Source organism: Periplaneta americana, chromosome 11, assembly GCF_040183065.1.
Source record: "Periplaneta americana isolate PAMFEO1 chromosome 11, P.americana_PAMFEO1_priV1, whole genome shotgun sequence".
In the NCBI taxonomy this organism is placed as follows: Eukaryota; Metazoa; Arthropoda; class Insecta; order Blattodea; family Blattidae; genus Periplaneta; species Periplaneta americana.
Window position 1 is genome coordinate 31974959 of NC_091127.1, and position 24037 is coordinate 31998995.

Below are 24037 nucleotides of genomic sequence, written 5' to 3' on the forward strand. Positions count from 1 at the left end.
GTTCCGTTTTCACTAAGGTCCAGTCGTCTTCAATCTCCTCAATCTTCTTTTAGGCTCAAAATTCATCATTCAGATTGTTCTTCTCAAAATTCTGAATGTCCCTTATTAACCGAATCGTCAGAAGTTAAGTATTTAGGTATTACAATCGACCAACACTTACGGTGGAATAAACATATTACATATTTATGCAATAGATTACGTAAAACAATTTATATCTTTGTTATACTTCGGTCATATAAGCTTATACCAATTAATATTTTACGTCTCATTTATTTAGCTTTATTTCAATCCATTCTCCAGTATGGAATTTTAGGGTGGGGACATGCATGTATTTCTAATCTCACTTCACTAATACTTATTCAGAAAAGAATAATTAAAATATGCCTTAAGAAACCAATTGATTACTCATCCGAGCTTTTGTTCACTGTTTTAATGTTTTGAAAATTAAACTGATTTATTATATTGCCTTATTAATCTTCATACATAAAAATCGTAATAAATTCAAATTGTATCATCATAAATATGGAACTAAAAGATCTGATTCTATACGACTAGAGGAACCAAAGTGTTTCACAGCTCTGAGCCATGGTACCTACTTTGGTCCAAGGTTATACAATAAAATAATTAATAAATACCCAAATTTGGAAAATTTTAGTATCAGAAATTTAAAAAATAGCGTTAGGAATTTAATTTTTAAAGAATATATATTGATTTAATATGTATATGTATTTGTATGACTTTAATTGTTACAATTGAAATTGTATTTTTAAATTTAATTTATTCCTGTAATTTTTTTTCTTGATCCAGTTTGTGTCAAATAATTATCTTTGTTTGTGTTTATCTTTGTGTTTAGATATCTCCCTGAGCACGAGTTTTTACTCCTTCAGGGAAGAATTAAGATTGTATTTTTGTACATGTTATTTTAGTAACAATAAACAATAAACTTCCATTATCTTTCAACAGTCCATTGACAGAACTTGTACACTTCTACTGAAAAATTTTGATGCAACAATAACTAGTCCGAGGTACTTATCGAACTCTACAATCCATTGACAGAACTTGTACACTTCTACTGAAAAACTTTGATGTAACAATAACTAGTCCGAGGTACTTATCGAACTCTGCAGTCTATTGACAGAACTTGTACACTTCTACTGGAAAACTTTGATACAACAATAACTAGTCCGAGGTACTTATCGAACTCTGCAGTCTATTGACAGAACTTGTACACTTCTACTGGAAAACTTTGATGCAACAATAACTAGTCCGAGGTACTTATCGAACTCTGCAGTCTATTGACAGAACTTGTACACTTCTACTGAAAAACTTTGATGCAACAATAACTAGTCCGAGGTACTTATCGAACTCTGCAGTCTATTGACAGAACTTGTACACTTCTACTGGAAAAATTTGATGCAACAATAACTAGTCCGAGGTACTTATCGAACTCTGCAGTCTATTGACAGAACTTGTACACTTCTACTGAAAAATTGTGATGCAACAGTAACTAGTCCGAGGTATCGAACTCCAGGCACTATTGTGTTGCTTTCGCATTTTAATTGAAAACTAAGAATGAGTAATAGGAAAAGAAGCGTGTTATTTATATGCCAGAGACTGTAGTTTAATAAATGCACAGAGTAGGAAAAAAGTCCGACAGTAAGAGATTTCTAGAAGCGAGCTAGTATTACTAAATAATCTGCACGTCAAACAGAAGTATAACTCAAAAGACGGAACGGATTGAGTTTCCAAAAGCCGTTATTGCTTGAGACTCTTGTGGACTTTGTAAAGTTTTCCAAGTCTCCCCACAAAGTTGTACACAACTTCCTGATTGTTTATACAAGTATACGGGCTCAAGAAATGTATGCGATACGGAAAGCTAGTCGTGACGCAGTTGCCCATTTTTTATTATTGTTATTAAGATGGTTGGCTGCTAGGAGATGATTAATAGCTAAAGTTTAAATTCCTCTTTAAGCTGCTATAAAGCTTCGACATATTTAATTAACTACGCTAAATTAAGCAACTTCCATCACTCAGCGTCATTCTTTTGTATGTAATTTGCTACCCAAATGAAAATGATCCGCTGTGCGTCTAGCTATAACGGTTCTGTCTGCAGATTCAGCGGAACTTGGTTTAATTCTCTGCAGGAAGTATATGAAATTTATTTTCTTTTCACAATGGCATCGTGAATTAGCCTCTTGTTCTGTTTTATTATACTAATTATAAAGAGATAACGTTATCATGCTGCAGTGAAGACAAAAATTCAGAAAATCGGACAAAATGATAATGTTTCACAGTTATTTTTAACCACTTCCCTTATTATCCCGAGTTAACTCGGGTTGCTAACATGTGTCAAAATTTATTAACCCGAGTTAACTCGTTTGAGTCCCATTGTCTACTTCATAGTGATTTTTTAGGTATGTAAGAAAATTAGTGATGTACAGTGATTCTGCAATATTAAATGACCTCTTTACGAAAATAAAAAAAATGTGACACTTTTTTTCACAAAACTGGTAAAATAAATAGTAAGGGAAGAGGTAAATTATGTATTTATTTAGTTTTTTGTTCTGTATATTATTGTTAATGTGTAGATCAGTATCGCATAACTGACCAAGAAGTTTTAAAAGAGAATTTTATTTTATTCTACAATTTATATAATAATATCCACAAATATATCAGTGACGTCTCAGAATTGACAGTCGCAGAACTGAAAAAAAAAATTCAACTTATTATACCTTAAATCTCTTGTTGATTACTTACTTACTTACAAATGACTTTTAAGGAACCCGAAGGTTCATTGCCGCCCTCACATAAGCCCGCCATCGGTCCCTATCCTGTGCAAGATTATTCCATTCTCTATCATCATACCCCACCTCCCTCAAATCCATTTTAATATCCTCCCATCTACGTCTCGGCCTCCCTAAAGGTCTTTTTTCCTCCGGTCTCCCAACTAACACTCTATATGCATTTCTGGATTCGCTCATACGTGCTAAATGCCCTGCCCATCTCAAACGTCTGGATTTTAAGTTCCTAATTATGTTAGGTGAAGAATACAATGCGTGCAGTTCTGTGTTGTGTAACTTTCTCCATTCTCCTGTAACTTCATCCCGCTTACCCCCAAATATTTTCCTAAGCACCTTATTCTCAAACACCCTTAACCTATGTTCCTCTCTCAGAGTGAGAGTCCAAGTTTCACAACCATATAGAAGAACCGGTAATATAACTGTTTTATAAATTCTAACTTTCAGATTTTGGGACAGCAGATTGGATGATAAGAGCTTCTCAACCGAATAATAACACGTATTTCCCATATTTATTCTGCGTTTAATTTCCTCCCGAGTGTCATTTATATTTGTTACTGTTGCTCCAAGATATTTGAATTTTTCCACCTCTTCGAAGGACAAATCTCCAATTTTTATATTTCCATTTCGTACAATATTCTGGTCACGAGACATAATCATATACTTTGTCTTTTCGGGATTTACTTCCAAACCGATCGCTTTACTTGCTTCAAGTAAAATTTCCGTGTTTTCCCTCTTGTTGATTACTGTGTTTAAAATGTGCTGAATATACACACCCTCATATCTTATTGTTAACATAACTCTACATGACATATCACAATCACTCGCACTCGGTCATTGTAGAGAGAGTACAGAATAAAATCCTATATGAAAAAACATTCATATTGCAACATATTCCAATTTTATGAATCCATGCTTGTTGAATTCAATGTAGGCCTATCATCTCTCAGTAATCGTAGGATCACAGCACAACAAATGTATTTGTTCAAAACCATAAATGGTTTAATAGACAACCCTGATCTTCTGCAGCTAATTAGTTTCAATTTTGGTAAATCAAATTTGAGAAATCGATCTCATATACAAGGTCAGATTGAAGGATTTGGATTATTGTTCGGAGCAAGGGGAACAATTCAAAAATTCCCCGTTGAATGTTTTAAGTCTTTTGGAATTCCTTCAAAAATTTTGGAAATTATTGCTGTAGATGTTATGAAATATTGTTCAGATTTTACGTAATCACCTATACACATAAATTTCTTCATATTCTATCTGATTACTAATAATTATTATTGAATAAACGTATTTTCCCAAGGGTAGCTTCCATTTGAAAATAATAATCATAACACAAATGTTTATTTTTATTTGTTTAGTATGCTGTGCCTTTTGGCAACCATTATTGAAGGGCAGCTACTCTTATAGGATTTATATATATATATATATATATATATATATATATATATATATATATATATAATTTACAGACATCAGATAAACAAAATTTATATTATCCGTTATCATACAATATGTGCAAGAAAAATTTATGTAAAGCATTACTTAATGTCAATGATTTAAGTACTGTAAACAATTATTAGAGCTGATTCGTACTTTATTATGCTTAAATATTTAAATGTGTATCTTAAGTTACAAAGAACAATATATATATTATTGGGTTATTTTACGACGCTGTATCAACATCTAGGTTATTTAGCGTCTGAATGAAATGAAGGTGACTATTTCGTTTATATGACGTCATTCCATTTTCGACCAATGAAGTGTAATGAAATTTTGAATTCCAACCAATCACAGTCAGACTTTGCGATAATTTCTGCAGCTAGATTTATCGCTATCAATTTATCGCATGGTCGTTCTTTTGTTTAGTCGTTGTCGCCAGCTGTTTCCCCGTAAATTGATGATCATGAATACATTAAGATGCAACTACACGGTTAAACTTTTCTTTCAACTTTAAAGCAATGAATGCAAGATTGATATTTAATATGAATTAATATATTTACGCAGTGAAGACCACGTTCAAAACAGCGCACCATGCAGACACAAACTATTTATGCATCTTAATTGAACGTACCTTTTAAACTTGATTCTATTCTTCCCAGATTGCACGCATACGCGATTGGAATATTGAACTATGTAGATGCAGCTTTAGTTCCGTTACACACTACAGCGAGAATGCGTTTGTCGAGCTATAAAAAATGCTTTCGTGTAGCACTCATTGTAAGTAACGGTCGAAAGAAGGCACAGCTGACATTGGTCCTGCTTCCACAGGTAGGCCTAACGTAATCTATAAAATTGTAGCCTATAACATTTGTATTGAAATTAAACAATTAATAGACGTTCAAATTTATGTAACATCATCGCATATCAAACTCAAAGACCTTGCATAGTAATAATGCCTTTGATCAAATTGCCTTTCGTATGGCGTAATAAAATTCGTGTTTTAATTAGGCCTATCTATACAGAGATGGCTTCACTGTGAATACATAAGCATTGGTATATAGCTGTCCCCACTGTTACTGTTAAATTAAATTATGATTTCAGCAGATAATGAAAATGTATTTGTTATAATAATAAGAGAAAAGTGCAGCACATGTAATTAACAATGTTAAACCTGTATTTCGCTTTTCGCAATTGGCATTACTTAATAATAACATCGAATTTCTTTATTGAAATAATCGATATTCATCTACGAGTATTTCAACTTCACTATGTCTGAATAGGTTAAGTATTCATTAATATACAATTATTAACATTTTGTGATCGAATTTTAGGGATGTATTATTTAAATTTTTATTTTATTCACGAAATAGTCCTAATAAATGTCACTCGAGGTCTGAGATTTATCGGCAGATCTCAGACCTCTCGTGACATTACTACAGATAATGCCGGTGAAATGAGTCCGGGGTCCAGCACCGAAACTTACCTAGCATTTGCTCGTATTGGGTTGAGGGAAACCCCCGGAAAAAACCTCAACCAGGTAACTTGCCCCGACCGGGATTCGAACCCGGACCACCTGGTTTCGCAGCCAGACCTGCTGACCGTTACTCCACAGGTATATATATATATATATATATATATATATATATATATATATATATAGTTGCATGTTAGTTATAGTATGTTATAATCATATATTCTACTGTAATTGGAACACATGTTCTGTAGTAGTGATGAAATAAATATTTTACATATTTTACAGAACTTAACTATCTCAGAACTGACTGGTAATAAGGTACTCACCTGGAAAATATTTGCATATTATGTTTTCTTCCTCTAATATAAAAATAATAAATGACTCTTTCACTGCGTACTCCTATACTGTGGCCCATACCAACAACTGAAGAACTGTTCTCGACTTCTGCTGTCATTCAGTGGATACTTATATTGCTTGTAAGGTAACCGGAGGTAATAAGGCCCACCTAAGAAATAAAATGTTCTTCCTTTGAACTGGAGATGTTTAGAAATTTTTAAATAATGGAATAGCATACTTTTATAGTTATGTTATAATATTTTACTTCAAGGAAATATTCAAAGAGACACACAAATGTTGTGAGCAATGAAAATTAACATCATGTTACTGGGCCTTATATCCTGCTGTGACAGGTAAGGCCCACAAGTATTCAACACAACGTGGGCATACAAAGTCTTCAGGTTTTTTTTTTCTCCGTGAAACCTACACATTCATCGTGCACCCAGCATTCACAAGAGACACACACACATGTATGTCTACAACAATTCTCTTCGCAGACAACACATCCGCGTCCCCTGGATGTTTAGAAATCCTGAAGTTGATGGTTCATCCAATGCTGTTTCCGAATTAGAAATTGTCACTCTTTCGTTTGTTTCATTTCTTGCGCTTCAGAGTTTGAACTTTATAGTTCAGGGACTTCTATGAACTTGTGGGCGTTTCCACGTATTTATTTCATGGGCCTTATTTCCTGCTCTGTCACTTCGCGCCAATTTTAAGTTATGGAGTTCTCATATGCTCATTAGCGAAAGTTTCACGGTAGCCCCAAACTTCTTAATGTTTACACAGTAACGTGCATTTAATATTATATGAATAACACACAGTAAAACGATTAACTATCTGCTTACATTTTGCACAATTTTATATTGAAAGCAGAGATAATCACATATAATTTTGTTGCCACCAGTCAGCTACAAACAAGAACGAGAATCTAATTTCTTTATATCTCACTCGAATGCAAGAAGAAATAGGTCTTAAGAGCTGTTGCTCTCTTTTGCAAAAGTGTGTAACTAATGACAAAACTAGGTAGCGGGCTTCATAACATGCTGGGCCTTAATAACCCCAGGTACCTTAAGGTACGGTCACACGTCGCTACTTTCGCAGCGCTGCAGTACAAAAAACTGCGAAACTCTCGTACTGCGACGTGTGAACAACGGTGCAACCCGAAAAGTAGCGGCTGCCGAACCTGCTGCCCGCTACTTTTCCATGCTGCGCGCAGCTTAAAAGTAGCGACGTGTGAACAGGGTTCTCAGGGTTGCAGCCGCAGCATTTTTGATATCGGTTTTGTTGAAACTTTTGCTGCGGTTGCGACCAGTGTTGCCACCCAAATATGCCAGTGGTACTTTTATTGTTTAGATATATTTTAATGTTAGATGTGATGAAAATAAATTATTTGTAACGGTTATTAAATGCACAACACAGTCTGAGCATATTTTCTGACGATATAATTCACTTTTTTAATTTTCCGTAGCGTAGTTTCAAACAGGAGGGTTGCCAACATTGATTACGTGAATATGCTGTTGGTTATCATTTAAGTATATAGGCGTTTTTAAAAGCTTTATAGTAAAAATAATGTCAATTTCTGAATACTAGTTAGGACATAAGAGCAAATAATAGATAAGTAAGCTTCCGCATTAGTTTATTAATAATGCGAACATAACCACAAAATGCATATTGAGAAGTCAACACGGAGATAGAAAGCTGCAGCATGACTGTGGCTGCAAAAGTAGCGCCTTGAGTGTGAACAGACTCGCAATCTCCAGTTGCAACTTTTGCGCAGCACGAAAAGCACGAAAAGTAGCGTTCAGCGCGCTTCTTTTGGCTTACGTGTGAACACGATACTTTTGCAGCTGCAGTACAAAAGTTGCGCAGCAAAAGTAGCGACGTGTGACCGTACCTTTAGTATGTGTCACAGACTTGACATTAACTATTAGGGACTGATTTAAATCATATTTAGAGCACTAAAGAAACAATTCAATGACTGTTATTTTACAATTTTGTTTTGTTTTATCGATATGAATTTACGAGCAAGGATTTGTGTGTCCAAGATAATTAAGTCTGCAGCGTAATCCATTTCATTGACATAACAATTGATCAAACATGGCGTGATGATTTTACTGTTGAGTGCTAGTCTGTAAATTGAGTTTAACATAATACTCATGCCTACTGGGATAGTGCAACACATTCTAAGGAAGAGAGAGAGAGAGAGAACTCTCGACACGCATGCTTAGATTCTAACCCGTGCCTGGTGGAGTTCAGCCGAAAACACTTGAACGTGAACCATAGTGGAGGCAGTTGTTATTACCACAATTAACATTACTGTGTTGTTTCGCTGCTATTCTTGGGCTGGTGATTACGAGGCGGGCCGGTGGCTCATCTTTTGTCTATAGGACGGGCCTGTCTAAACTTGGTCCAGTTCTCCTTGAAGCCTGAAGCAGCTGCAGCTGACGGTTCAACTCCTATCTGCACAAGATGGTCCTCGACACTTTCATTCTATATCATACTCGTAGTACTAGAAAGATATCCTATTTATGTAGAAGTTATCCGATTTTTCAGTTAAGAAGAAATATTGCTCTATATAATTGTATTTTCGTCTTTCAACAATTCTAAGTAGGATGGGTTGGAGTAATTCGGATATAAAAACAGTTTTTTTAACGATGAAAGAGTAATGGAACGGAGAAAAATTCTCTCCGGCGCCGGGATTTGAACCCGGGTTTTAGCTCTACGTGCTGATGCTTTATCCTCTAAGCCACACCGGATACCCATCCGGCGTCAGAAAGAATCGTCTCAGTTTAAGTTCCAATTCTTGGATTCCCTCTAGTGGCCGCCCTCTGCACTACGTCATAGATGTCTATGAACGTACGACTGAAGTCCACACATGTGCTGAGGTGCACTCGTTATAAGTGACTAGTTGGCCGGGATCCGACGGAATAAGCGCCGTCTTAAATCACGAAGTGATTTACGCATATCATATATATTACGAGTATTTTAATGTACCGAAGTACATATGATATTTCCATGCAGATATTCTGCGTCATCATACGATGAAAGAATAATGGAACGGAGAAAAATTCTCTCCGGCGCCGGGATTTGAACCCGGGTTTTCAGCTCTACGTGCTGATGCTTTATCCACTAAACCACACCGGATACCCATCCCGGTTTCGGACAGAATCGTCTCAGTAAATCGCCGGAGAGAATTTTTCTCCGTTCCATTACTCTTTCATCGTATGATGACGCAGAATATCTGCATGGAAATATCATATGTACTTCGGTACATTAAAATAATATATATGATATGCGTAAATCACTTCGTGATTTAAGACGGCGCTTAGTCCGTCGGATCTCGGCCAATTAGTCACTCATAACGAGTGCACCTTAGCACATGTGTGGACTTCAGTCATACGTTCATAGACATCTATGACGTAGTGCAGAGGGCGGCCACTAGAGGGAACCCAAGAGTTGGAACTTAAAGTGAGACGATTCTGTCCGACGCCGGGATGGGTATCCGGTGTGGCTTAGTGGATAAAGCATCAGCACGTAGAGCTGAAAACCCGGGTTCAAATCCCGGCGCCGGAGAGAATTTTTCTCCGTTCCATTACTCTTTCATCGTATGATGACGCAGAATATCTGCATGGAAATATCATATGTACTACGGTACATTAAAATAATATATAGTTATTTCTAAGTTTAGCGACCCATAGTCTGTTATCAACAGTAATCTCACTAGAGGTTTTGATTTATCTAGAGAAAATCAAAACTCGAGTGGGATTTAATTTACTATTACACGATTAGAAGAAAGTATATAAAGATTAGAAGTAACGAAGTACTCCAATACAATAAAATATTAATTAACTTACAAAAATACAACTGCCTTCAAAGGTATTATTGTACCATCTCAACATTACAAATATTACGCTAGATGGCAGTAGTGTGTTATGAATATGATTAGCTGTTTTCTTGTTATCAGTTGTGCCAACTATAGAATCTTCATTGAACTCTGTGGACGGTTACTAGTCAAGAGGCTTTGTTGATTCAGTTTCATTTTCATTCAAAGAGTTGCATTCCACTTCAATTATCCGGATTCCAGTAATCAACGTAATTTTACAGATGATTTTCAGTCAATCTTAATAGGTATTAAACAATCTCTGATACGTGATTATCCATAATATCATATAGCAGAAGCTATAACATAACCTAAATAATATAAACAAGTGTTAGAAAAGTTTTAATTAAGGATGATGTAATAAAAAATAAACATGAATAATTTTAAAAGGAACAATTATTTAAAGTACAATTTTCAAATTTGAATGTTTTAGTGGTTGGTGGTTCAGTTGATCTTATATTGGACGTGTGCGTAAAAGAAGTGGAACTCGTTGATGTACATAGTGTATTCCTTAACTTATTCAGGATTTTCGAGTGGTGCTCTTCATTTATTTGTAAATAAGATTTCAGGGAAGATGCATAGCTGTGACCAGTGATCTTTATTAATTCTTGTTCTTGAATGCCAATGCGAGTCGTATTTGAAAGTGTTGTGTATCGACTGGAGTGGTTTGTACTTTTCTGTTTTTTTGACGTCCAGACCAGTGCAGTTTGAAATGTTGGCAAACAAAGAAACAAATGCTAGGGCTGTGATAAAAATAAACAAATGCTATGGAACCGATAAAATTAAACAAATGCTAGGGACGTGATAAAATTGTACGATAAGCAGCCATGATTGGCTGAAAGACGTTCTTTCGTACCGTTTTATTGGTCAAAAGTAGTACGACGTAGTAAAAGTGTAGTAAAAGGTAAAGGTAAAGGTATCCCCGTAACATGCCATGAAGGCACTTAGGAGGCATGGAGGTAGAGCCCCATGCTTTCCATGACCTCGGCACTAGAATGAGGTGGTGTGGTCGGCACCACGCTCTGACCGCCTTTTACCCCCGGGAGAGACCCGGTACTCAATTTTATAGGAGGCTGAGTGAACCTCGGGGCCGTTCTGAAAGTTTGGCAACGAGAAAAAATCCTGTCACCACCTGGACCTTCCAGTCCGTAGCCAGCTGCTCTACCAACTGAGCTACCCAGCCGCCAGTCATGATAAAATTTATCAGTTGGTTTTTTGTACAGGGTGTTAAAAAACTATCCAATATTTTAGGGGTGCTAGTATGCATCAAAACAAGAAAATAATGTGTAATAAACATGGGTCCTACAACACATACTTTCTGAAATCTGAACACTTGTTCATAGGAGGTGCTCAATTGTAACTTATACCTAAATTACCTCGACCCTCCTGAATATTTGAACAACGCAGCCTATTATTGCTTTCAGATAATTAATAAGAGACCTTTTTTCATATTGCAACGTTCCTTTTGAATGCTTTTAAAGCGGTTACTCTGTTACTCTGTATGCCTGTCCGTTGTCAAACTCAATGCTCACATTAAAATCCACTAGAATACGGTACAATTTATCCGTTATATGATAGGTTGAAATGCAATCTAACCGCTTCTCTCTTTGAACTCGATGGTAATGAATTTCACATTTACTGCCTTGGAATTTGTAGCTGCGGCTATGGATTTAAAAGTCGATGAACAAAAAATAAAATATATGAAAGTAGATAATAATGTAGATAATAACCGCCAGCTATTCCATATATTTCAAATAAGTAGGGGAGAGTCGGGTAGTATCGGACAGCGGGTAATATCGGACAGCGAGTTTCTTTCATGAGATGATAGTACCTGATTGACATGGTTACGTTTCTGTGATGTCGCATAGAGAAACGTAACCATGTCACTCAAGTACTACCATATGGTGGTAGATGAGAAAAACGCACTGTCCGATATTACCCGATGTCCGGTACTACCCAACTCTCCCCTAATTATATTTTTAGTTGTTATTTAAGGACGCTGTATCAACTACTAGGTGACTTCTGTATTGTTTGGCTAAAAGGAGATTCATTCATTCATTCATTCATTGTTCTGCACAAGGACAGGTCTTTCACTGCAAACCCAGCTTTCTCCAGTCTTTTCTATTTTCTGCCTTCCTTTTTGTCTCCTCATATGATCTATATATGAAGAATCCACTGCAAGAATGATGGATGTCATTTGGAATACATTTTGCAGGAGAAGCAATTGAAAGTTTGAAATGCTTAGCGCTCGAAGCTTACTGTGATTTTCCGATCATTACTGGACAGTGACTATCAGTGTTTTTCATTTGTATTTACACTTGTATTTGTTTCATCTCTTTTTTCATGTTATTTATGTTTGTAAACGAATATCTGTACTGTCTATTGTAATTGGGGCTTTGCCCTGTTATAGGCATAAATAAATAAATAAAAATATAACTCTGTATGTACATTCTATATGTCTTAAGCTATGCATTGACAGTCTTGGTTCATTTTCGACAAGAAAGTGACATCCATCATTCTTGCAGTGGACTCTTCATATCTTAATGTCGTCTATCATCTGATATCTTCTTCTACCCCGAACTCTTTCCTATTCACCATTCCTTCCAGTGCATCCTTCAGTAGGCAGTTTTTTTCTCAGCCAGTGACCCAACCAATTCCTTTTCCTCTTCCTGATCAGTTTCAGAATCATTATTTCTTCACTCACTCCTTCCAAGACAGCTTCATTTCATATTCTGTCTGTCCATTTCACACGTTCCAGTCTTCTCTATATCCACATTTCAAATGCTTCTATTCGTTTCTCTTCTCTTCGTCGTAATGTCCATGTTTCTGCCCCATATAATGCCACATTTCATATAAAGCACTTCACTAGTCGCTTCCTTGGTTCTCTTTTCAGTGGTCCGCAGAAAATGCTCCTTTTTCTATTAAAAGCTTCTTTGGCCATTGCTATCCTCGTTTTGACTGGTAGCAGCTCGTATTATTGTTTATAGTACACCCCAAGTATTTTAAGATTCCACTTGCTCTACTGCCTTATTTAGAATTCGCAAATTTACTTTCTTTATTTTTCTTCCTATAACTATGTATTTTTTTCGTCTTGTTTGCATTTATCTTCATTTCATACTGCTCACAGCTGTCATTTAGCTCCAGTAGCATATCCCTTAGTATCATCTCCTCTTCAGTTAACAACGCCGTATCATCAGCAAATCTTATGCTACTATTAGCACTTGTATTTCTGTCTTTATTTGTACTGTTATCTATTCTAACATCTGGTCAGTAAGAAGATATGACTTCCCAACTAAGGGACCAGAGTTTTATAATTATTTGCATTTAGAGATTTTCATACTCTTATAGGAATTTCCACTTAGCAAATTATTTTTGTCTGTTTTGACCCTTTGCTAGTGTAACATATGATATTAGCTCAGTATGACGTTGGGTCTTGAAGACAGTAAAGGATGTGATACTTACAAGGATTAAACATCAAGTCCTTAGGCGAAAATGGAACTTAAAACCAAGACTTCCACACAACCTTATAGCTGTGCATCTTACGCATTACGTACACCGCTCCTGGCGGCAATTTTGTAACCATGCATAACAAAATATTTCCACAGAATTAGCCCGTTTCCCAAGCATAAAGTAGCGTGCAGTAGCAACAATGACGACGTCAGTTTGAAGACAGGCTCATTGGCGAGCTATCCTATTCGATGACGTGAATGATAAACCTGTATCACAATGCAGGAGGGTTTATAGACGACCGTATACAAGCTAACGGGGTATTTATTTCGTGCTCTGTAGAAGGAAACGACCTCCGTCGTCATACCGCAAGCAGAACCCGGGCTGTAGTAGATTTAACTACCTCGGAGAGAAGGTGGGGCTCGGCACAATGTTAATGCAATAATAATAATAGCGAGAATTCTATTACACTACACTATGAAGTGAAACAACTATGGTAGCTGCTATTATGACGCTGTGACAAGTTAGCCTGCCTCTGGCGGAATTGCAGCCAAGAAACATCAAATTATAATCTCACCCAGCAAATAACTCATATTCAGTTCGTGAGCTTTTTTCATATAGACGTATAGATTTCAATTCTCTTGTTTCTTACGCATTTTCATCCTTCTGAGATGCATTCCTATTTCAGAAATGAACTTTTGATTTTATTATTATTTTTATTATTATTATTATTATTATTATTATTATTATTATTAGTTATGCGTGTTTTTTTAGAGTACAGAAATAAAGTACTGCATATTGATGGATATTGATGACAGACTCTTTGGATTTAGAGTGGCTTTTAAAATAAATTTCATGTGAATCTGTTTTTGTTTTTTTGTTTTTTTTTTTTAAGAATTTTGCATAGCAGGTGAGTCACCTGCATCTTATTTATACGAAATTATGTACTTCTGCCCATTCTCAGTCAATTCCGTAAACTCAATTCTCATATCTTAATTGCAAAATAAAAGAAGGCAGAAAGGAAGATGGAAGTAAAGAAAGAGTGAAAGACAAAGAAGGAAAGGAACGAAGATAAATAAGAAAAAGGAAGAAAAAAGAAAGAAAGAAAGAAAGGAAAGAAAGAGAGAACAAAAAAGGAGAAAGAAAGAAAGGAAGATAGGAAGGAAAGAAAGAGAAAAAAGAATAGGAATATACGAAGGAAAAGAGGAATGGAAGAAAGAGAAGGAAGGGAAAAGAAGAAAAAAGACAGAAAGAAAGAAAGGAAGAAGGAAAATGGAAGAAAAAAGGAAGAGGAAGAATGAGAGGTGGAAGAAAAAAAGAAGGAAAGGGAAGAAAGGAAAGACAGGAAGATGGAAGGAATCTAAGAGAGAAAGAGAAAAAAGAAATGAAGATAGGAGGGAAAGAAAGAGAAAGAAAGGAAGATAAGTAGGAAGGAAAGAAAGAGAAAAGGGAAAGGAAGGAAGAGAAAGACGGAAAAGAAAGAAGGAAACAGAAGGAAGAAGAGGAAGGAAAGACAGGAAGAGAAAGAAGAAAAAGTAAGAAAGGAAGAAAAAGAAAAAAGGGAAGAAAGAAGGAAATGAAAAAGGAAAGAAAGGATGAGAAAGACGGAAAAGGAAGAAAGAAAGGAGGAAGGAAAGGGAGGGAAGAAAGGAAGAGAAAGAAGAAAAAGGAAGAAAGATAGAAAAAGGAAAAAGGGAAGGAAAAGGAAAGGAAGGAAGAAAGGAAGAAAAACGAAGGAAGAAAAAGAAAAAAGGGAAGAAAGAAGGAAAGGAAAAAGGAAAGGAAGAGAAAGACGGAAAAGGAAGAAAGGAAGAAAAACGAAGGAAGAAAAAGAAAAAAGGGAAGAAAGGAAAAAGGAAAGGAAGAGAAAGACGGAAAAGGAAGGAAGAAAGGAAGAAAAACGAAGGAAGAAAAAGAAAAAAGGGAAGAAAGAAGGAAATGGAAAAGGAAAGGAAGAGAAAGAAGAGAAGGAAGAAAAAAGGAAAGAAAGAAGGTAAGGAAAAAGGAAAGGAAGACTGAGTAAGACGGAAAAGGAAGGAAGAAAAGGAAGGGAAGAAAGGAAGAGAGAGAAGAAAAAGGAAGGAAGAAAAATAAAAGGGGAAGAACGAAAGAAAAAAGGAAAGGAAGGGTGAGAAAGAAGAAAAGGAAGGAATATAGAAAGAAAGAAAGTGAGCTATCTCACCTCTCGACAGACAAATCACACACTGAGCTTAGGAACCATACTTTCGAACGTATGTATGGAATTACAGATATCAGAGATTTTAATGTTGTAGTGTTACGTCAATATACGTTAGAAGGATGCTACCGTAAGAATCAGATATTGAAAAAAAAAAAAAAAACAGTTTTCTCCAACTTCCATTCATGATACGACTAACGACAGTTAATATGTTTTAGTTATTTACATTGGATATGTTTTAAACGGAACGGGGATTTGATTGATCCATTTTCCAACACGCTGTGCACAAAGGATAATCTAAATTCGTTGAGCTGGGAACGGATTTATTTCGTGTAATGCCACGGACAATTGAACAAACATGGTCGCAACATTGTCAACAACGCTCTGTTGCCAACACATCAGATTTAAACTCACTATTGTTGCGGAACATCAGATAGAAGAGACATTTTATTAATTCTTCTCAACAGCCCAACTGACAAAACAATTGAAACTCTTTAGCCAAATCAATTATGGAGGTCTGAATTCTTTTTGTCGGTTTCTAGCGAGTCTAAACAATGTAGTAACACTACATATGGCCCTATTTCCTTACTTTCTTTCCTAAATATTGTATAGCTTCCTAGACAATCTGTTTCATTTTTACAAATTGTCCAACATGCTTTACAATACACAACAGGTCCGCCGACTTAGCTCTGCAGTAGCGTGTCTGCCTCAAAAGGAGGTTAGCAATTGCAAATGAAGCTTTTAATAGAAAAAGGAGCATCTTCTGCAGATCTCTGAGAAAAAAGAACTAAGGAAGAGACTAGTGAAGTTCTTTGTGTGGAGTGTAGCACTATATAGGGCAGAAACATGGACATTACGGCGCAGTGAAGAGAAGCGACTTGGAAGCATTTGAAATGTGGATATGGAGAAGGATGGAGCGTGTGAAATTGACAGACAGAATAAGAAATGAAGCTTTTCTAGAAAGAAGAGTCGGCCTCGGTAGCGTAGTTTGTACAGCGCTGGCCTTCTATTCTCGAGATTGCGGGTTCGATCCCGGTCCAGGTCGAGGGCATTTAAGTGTGTTTAAATGCGACAGGCATGTAAAAGAACTCCTGCGGGAAAAAATCCCGGCACACCAGCGACGCTGATATAACCTCTGCAATTGCGAGCGTCGTTAAATAAACCGCAATTTAAATCTAGAAAGAAGAGTGAGTGAAAAGAGAATAATGCTGGAACTGATCAGGAGGAGAAAAATAAATAGGCTGGATCAATGACGGAGAAGAAACTACATACTGAAGGATGCACTGGAAGGAATGGTGAACGGGAGAAAAGTTAAAAAGTTTCGGGACAGAAGAAATCAAACAATAAAGAACACTAAGATAAATTATCTTAGTAGCGGAGAGTGACAAAAATTTTGGGTACAGGTATGTAAAATAACTCCTGCGGGAAAAAATTCCGGCACACCAGCGACGCTGATATAACCTCTGCAGTTGCGAGCGTCGTTAAATAAACCACAATTTAAATCTAGAAAGAAGAGTGAGTGAAAAGAGAATAATGCTGGAACTGATCAGGAGGAGAAAAATAAATAGGCTGGATCAATGACGGAGAAGAAACTGCATACTGAAGGATGCACTGGAAGGAATGGTGAACGGGAGAAAAGTTAAAAAGTTTCGGGACAGAAGAAATCAAACGATAAACAACACTAAGATAAATTATTTTAATAGCGAAGAGTGACAAAAATTTTGGGTACAGGTATGTAAAATAACTCCTGCGGGAAAAAATTCCGGCACACCAGCGACGCTGATATAACCTCTGCAGTTGCGAGCGTCGTTAAATAAACCGCAATTTAAATCTAGAAAGAAGAGTGAGTGAAAAGAGAATAATGCTGGAACTGATCAGGAGGAGAAAAATAAATAGGCTGGATCAATGACTGAGAAGAAACTGCATACTGAAGGATGCACTGGAAGGAATGGTGAACGGGAGAAAAGTTAAAAAGTTTCGGGACAGAAGAAATCAAACGATAAACAACACTAAGATAAATTACCATAGCAGCGAAGAGTGACAAAAATTTTGGGTAAGCTGGGCTCAAGGCATGGTGATATTGGCCGTGCTTTACGTCGCTAAAAGGTAAACGAAAAGCAGAAACGCTCCTATTTTTAATTAACTAAATTCTAAATTGATCTTGTCCCTTCTTCGAAAATGTTTGGGAAAGCTCAGCTTATTCTGCATACCTTGACGCTTCGCCACTCACAATATTGATCGTATACGGAGATTAAGAGGTGGTAATTCGAGAATGCTCGGTTTGCAGTGAAAGGCCTGCTCTTGGGTTTGAAAACTATGAATGAAATGAAAATTGGGATATTCTCCGATTTTTAAATACATAAAAATATCTCATGATATAGTATTGACCTATATGTCGGGATTGTTCACAAAGAGCTAGTAGGTCAGCGCGTCTGGCCGCGAAACCAGGTAGCCCGGGTTCGATTCCTGGTCGGGGCAAGTTACCTGGTTGAGATTTTTTCCGGGGTTTTCCCTCAACTCAATATGACTAAATGCTGGGTAACTTTCGGTGCTGGACCTCGGACTCATTTCACCAGCATTATCACCATCTCATTCAGACGCTAAATAACCTAAGATGTTGATAAAGCGTCGTAAAATAACCTACTAAAATAAAAAAGAGCAAGTATAAACACATTATGTAACTAGTTATGAACTTCCTCAGGCCTTAGAAATATCTGCATTTATTAATTAAAAGAATTTACGTAAACTTTATCTTTCATTTTGTTGTGTCAAGTTTGCATTAATCACGCCTTACAAAGCCGATTGTTCATAAAGTTTTGTTCCTGATTAATATCTGAATCTGTGAAGAAAGATTTGAATCAATGAAGCAGAACTCTAACACGAATGAATGAGTTTTGTTTCGTCACTGAAAAGAAAAGCCATTTCATTTTAGAAGGCGTTGCCCAGATGAAATTATATGTCTTCACTTCCAAGTAACGGATTTCTATTGTGAGAGAATTTGCCCTTTCCTCTGCCAGTCTATGCGAATATATATGTAAGGTAATAAGTGTTTTGTACAGTACCGCCATCTAAATTCTCTGACAATCGTTCTGATAAATTGATTCAGGGTAGCGAAAAGGGTGGTAAAAACATTAAATATCCTATATACGAAAGTATACTAGCATTCCGAATAAGCAAGACTTGTTGAATTAATTTCCGTTTATTTCGAGACGGCATTGCTGTTGCTCAAAAATCCCTCCCGTTACAGATGAAGTGCTATTATTTACTAGTCAAGTCTCAGCTCGCAGCTATGACATTGACAGAGCATCCCCTATACGATGGGGGCTCGAGGCTAAAATATTTTTGCTCTCAGATCTTGCTATCCCATCTGTTAAAACACATACACACTCATCTTCTAAACAAATTTCGTTTTTTTTCTATATCAGAGAGAATATTGTAGATGCTATTTAGATTTCGTTTTTTTTTTTTCCTTCTTCCCCACCGCCTGCTTTACAAACTGCTCTGAATGGGTGACTGACTGGCACACGTCCAAAAACCCACCCACGTCAAAATGTCAGAATGATTCTTCCGCTTGGATGTGTACTGCATTTTATAAAATAGTTTCAGAACTCTTCTTTCTCTTCACCTCTCGTACTTTTTGTGCTATCACATGTGTATCTGTTACATGAGGTATTTATTTCTGTAATTCACTCTTTAAAATTGAGAGTACAATTTACGGGGTGGGAGGGGGGGAACCTTCCACTAAATAAATGTTTCCATGTCCATTGAGAATGCGAATGTAGAGAGATTTATAAAATTATGAGCCTTAAATCCGTGGCATCGTCATTTCTTTTTCTCTGTGATTCCTCTCTTTGTATCCTTCTTTCTTTCTTTCTTTCTTTCTTTCTTTCTTTCTTTCTTTCTTTCTTTCTTTCTTTCTTTCTTTCTTTCTTTCTTTCTTTCTTTCCGAAATGTAATAATCGCAAATTATTGGTGGTAACAAGAGGTTATAGGTTTAATGTATTTTACAACAGTTTAGATCGTCGTAATATTACTATGATTTTTCTGTTCGTAGTTTACCTATAGCAGCGTTTCTCAAACGTTTTTGAAGTGGGAACCACTTTTTAAAGTCAGAACAGTTCCGCGGACCACCTTACTCTTGTTCCCTTGGAAGCAAATTTATCATTTCGTAGCATATTTTAATACCAATAGGCCTATATTTATATTTTAAAATTGAATTAAAGTTCGGTACTTTGGTCCTCTGTTATGAATTCGGGTGGTCCCTGGCTGGGTTACAGGCGCGGCGCCAGATGTGCAGGGAAAAGATGTCGAGAAACACCACGTATATAGTGCTTTAAATCCCTCTTTTGTTGCTGAGAGTAGAGCGGGAAGTCGATAGAGGGGTAGGGTAATAAATTTCATAAAATGCAGACAAAGTGAAATTCGTTTGCCATGTGTCATTTCCAAACTCTGAGATTTTAAGCTATAGTGTGATACGCAATTCGTTTGAATTTTATTTTTTCTTCTGTCTTTTTTGAAGGACCACAAGGACAGACCTCGAGTACCACAGGTGGTCCGCGGACCATAGTTTGAGAAACGCTGATCTATAGTAATGTCACAAGACGTCTGAGATTTATTTGGGAAACCTCAGACCTCGAGTGTCATTTATTAGGACTATTTCGTTAATAAAATAAAAATGTAAATAATATATATCTAAAATTCGCTCACAAAATGTTAATAATTGTATATTTATGAATACTTATCCTATTCAGACTATGTGAAGTCGAAACAGATGAATAACGATTACTGCAATAAAGAAATTGAATGTTATTCAGTAATGCCAATTGAGAAAAGCGAAATACGGGTTTAAAAATGTCAGTTACATATACTGCACTTTTCTCTTATTATAACAGAAATACGTTTTCATTATCTGCTGAAATCATAATTTAGTTTAAATATTTTATAGTATAATTACAAATAACCTGATTAATACAGTAATTAAATGAACAATTGTTATGAAGGAGTGTCATTTTCTTTAGATACAATGGACATGGAATTAGAAGATGAAGACGTAGATGTGGAAACATGATTTCTCACTTTATTTAGTACAATGGATTCATGCTCATCGATTTACGTGGAAACAGTTGGCGACACTGACTAAACAAAAGAATGACCATGCGATAAATTAATAGTGATAAATCGAGCTCCAGACCTATGACTGTGATTGCCAGTTTACGTAAAGATTAATTTTTTGCCCTACAGAATATATCTGTTATGGTAACAGTGATTATTAGAGGAGAAAAATTCGCTCCGGGGCCGGGGATCGAACCCGGGTCCTTGGTTCTACTTACCAAGTGCTCTAACCACTGAGCTACGCATATTACTGTGAAATCCCGGCCACCAAGTCACTCAGTTGAGTGCGCTTCTTGTATAATGTCAGTTGACTTAATATATGTCGAACTTGGAGTGGGAAAAACAATGCTTATTACTGTGGAATCCCGGCCACCAAGTCATTCAGTTCAGTGCGCTCCTTGTACACAATGGAAGTTGACTTAATATAGCCTATGTCAACATATATGTCGATCTTATAGTCAGGCCACAAAGGGAGAAACAGTAGAGAAGAAGGATTCGATCCGGTACTGTGGATTGAACTTCGGCGTAGCTCAGTGGTTAGAGTACTTGGTACGTAGTACCAAGAACCCGGGTTCGATCCCCGGCGCCGGAGCGAATTTTTCTCCTCTAATAAATCATTCTTGCCAGTTTAGCCTCTGGCATGAACACTACTACTTGATGAGACAGCAAGGTAACACCCACTCATCCACAGCCATAGTGTAATACGAAATACATTAATTTCGAAACTGCTCATGCCTTTCTACTGTACAAGCCAAGGCACTTACTGGGAAGCTTTCAACTGTATTTTAGTAGGTTGCTATGAAAACTGCGTTCTGTACTCCCGTGCGAGCAATTCAGACATCGAACAATGAGGTCGGGCGATTCGTTCTGGCTCGCAGTCGGCTCCAGGTCAACCCAGATGTGTTCGATGGTGTTGAGCGCTCTGTCCAGGCCAAGGATATTTCTTCAACATTCCTTTCAACTAATCATTCTTCTATCGACCTCATTTTATACACCGTGCTGTTATCGTGTTAATCCTGGGCCAGGTCGATGGCGTTTAAGTGTGCTTAAATGCGACAGGCTCATGTCAGTAGATTTACTGGCATGTAAAAGAACTCCTGCGGGACAAAATTCCGGCACACCGGCGACGCTGATATAACCTCTACAGTTGCGAGCGTCGTTAAATAAAACATAACATTTTATAACGTTATCGTGTTGAAGGAACTGATGTCATGAAGTTGTGAACATGCCAATATAGTAATTATTGTTTAGAAGACCATGCTGTCCGTTCTATGCTGGCCGAGGCACTGAAGGAAGTAGGGTTTACAATCCATCAAGAGGTGCAGGAACTAGCCACACAAGGAAGTGTTCGGCGAATTGATATCATTGCCATTAAGAACAACTCGGCATACATTCTCGATCCCACCCTCAGATTTGAGACACATGCAGATCAACCGCATGAGGTGGACAGTAAAAAGAAACGGATCTATGAACCAACAATCCCGTTCTATAAAGATAAATATAGCCTGTCCCACATTGATGTGATTGGTCTGATGGTGGGAGCACGAGGTACCATACCCTCCTTCTTTGACAACAAATGTAAAAACCTGGGCCTAACACATAGCACTGTGAAGGAAATAGCCATTAGTGCCCTCAAAGGATCGGTTCAGATATTGAGAAATCATTTGTATGGGAGTGATAATGGAAATTTCAACAAGTTATCTTAACCGATGGCTGTTGATTGGTTTAGATATCAATGTCAATCAATCCGTACTATTATTTTTCTCGCGGTATATGGCATTCAAATCATTCTAACCTATCTGATGGTATTCCCCCCCCCCTTTCTTAACTGTAAATGAGCACAAACGCTACTTAGGTGTAAATTTTCCTGATATTTTGCATATTCGATTCCTTGACCGTTTCAAATGTATATCATTTTACCTTTTAGGTGTGTTTTCAAATTATATGTAATACGCTTTGTCAAATCTGGCAACCTTTTCATAAGGGAAGCTAGATTTATTATTATATAGGTCGCTATTTTGTGATTCTTTTCTTAAAAAAAAAAACAGACTAATGATGCAACCTCCACTTGTACGAGGAGATCTCGGGGAATTCATATTTGATCAACACTTAAGGAGAAAATGGTTACAGAAAGTTATAGAAAATTATGGATTTTAATGTAATAGCTTCCATTTCATTTAGAGAGTGGAATGAAGAATATCCCTGATCCTACACGGTCTCTTGCTTTCAAATCACGTGGAATTAAGGAGGGTATAAACCACAGTGTATTATGGACAGTGATTGATCGTTGGGTGACCCAATTTCAATTCACTTTATTAGCCCACCGTACTGAATCCGGACACCAGCTGTAGGACTGGAATCGAGATATTAATATTTGTATCCTCTCAAACGTACGATGTCTGCAGAAAACGTCATAGTGTTATAAATTTTGCATAAATTTAATTAGATGAATTTTTAGTCAAGTGGTTAGTTACTAGCTTTACGGGCTGGATAAATACATTCATATTATAACGATTACAAGCAGAATTTATGACAGACATTAATACTCCATACAATTTAATTCAATCAGTGTTCTGTCCAAGGATAGGTCTTTCACTGCAAACCCAGCTTTCTACAGTCTTTTCTATTTTTTGCCTTTCTCTTTGTTTCCTCATATGATCCATATATCTTAATGTCGTCTATCATCTGATATCTTCTTCTACCCCGAACTATCCTCCCGTTCACCATTCCTTCCAGTGCATCCTTCAGTAGGCGGTTTTTTTCTCAGCCAGTGACCCAATCAATTCATTTTCCTCTTTCTGATCAGTTTCAGTGTCATTCTTTCTTCACCCACTCTTTCCAACACAGCTTCATTTCTTATTCTGTCTGTCCACTTCACTCGTTCCATTCTTCTTCATAGCCACATTTCAAATGCCTCTGTTTGATTCTCTTCTTCCCTTCACTTCCTACCCCCACACACTGCCACACTCCATACAAAGCAATTCACTAGTTTCTTTCTTAGTTATTTTACTAGAGGTCTGCAGAAAATGATCGTTTTTCTATAAAATACTTCCTTGGCCATTGCTATCCATAAAATTGCTAGGATTATTATTATTATTATTATTATTATTATTATTATTATTATTATTATTATTATTGCAAAGTATTGATATACAATAATGAGAGGAAGTAAGAAATGAAGGGTTGAGAACTATAGTGGGCCAAGCGCCATTTACTAAAACCGTAGAAAACAAGGCTTAAAATGAAGTTATTACCATAATTCAGTGGAAACATATAGCAAATAATATAAAGTATACGTACACATTAAAACTAAATGATATGTCAATCTTCATTAAACTATGGTATTCACTTAACTTTAACCCTGC

At 36.6% G+C, this 24037-nt stretch overlaps 1 protein-coding gene and 1 non-coding gene across 13 annotated transcripts in view; both read left to right on the forward strand.

Moving 5' to 3' along the window:
- The window catches only part of Dys (Dystrophin), a 2834509-nt gene that overhangs the window by 2079128 nt on the left and 731344 nt on the right, over positions 1-24037 (forward strand). The gene's annotated exons all lie outside the window — the stretch shown is intronic.
- On the forward strand, positions 21192-21264 carry TRNAT-CGU (transfer RNA threonine (anticodon CGU)). The gene has a single exon. It is a non-coding gene; the product is annotated as a tRNA-Thr (tRNA).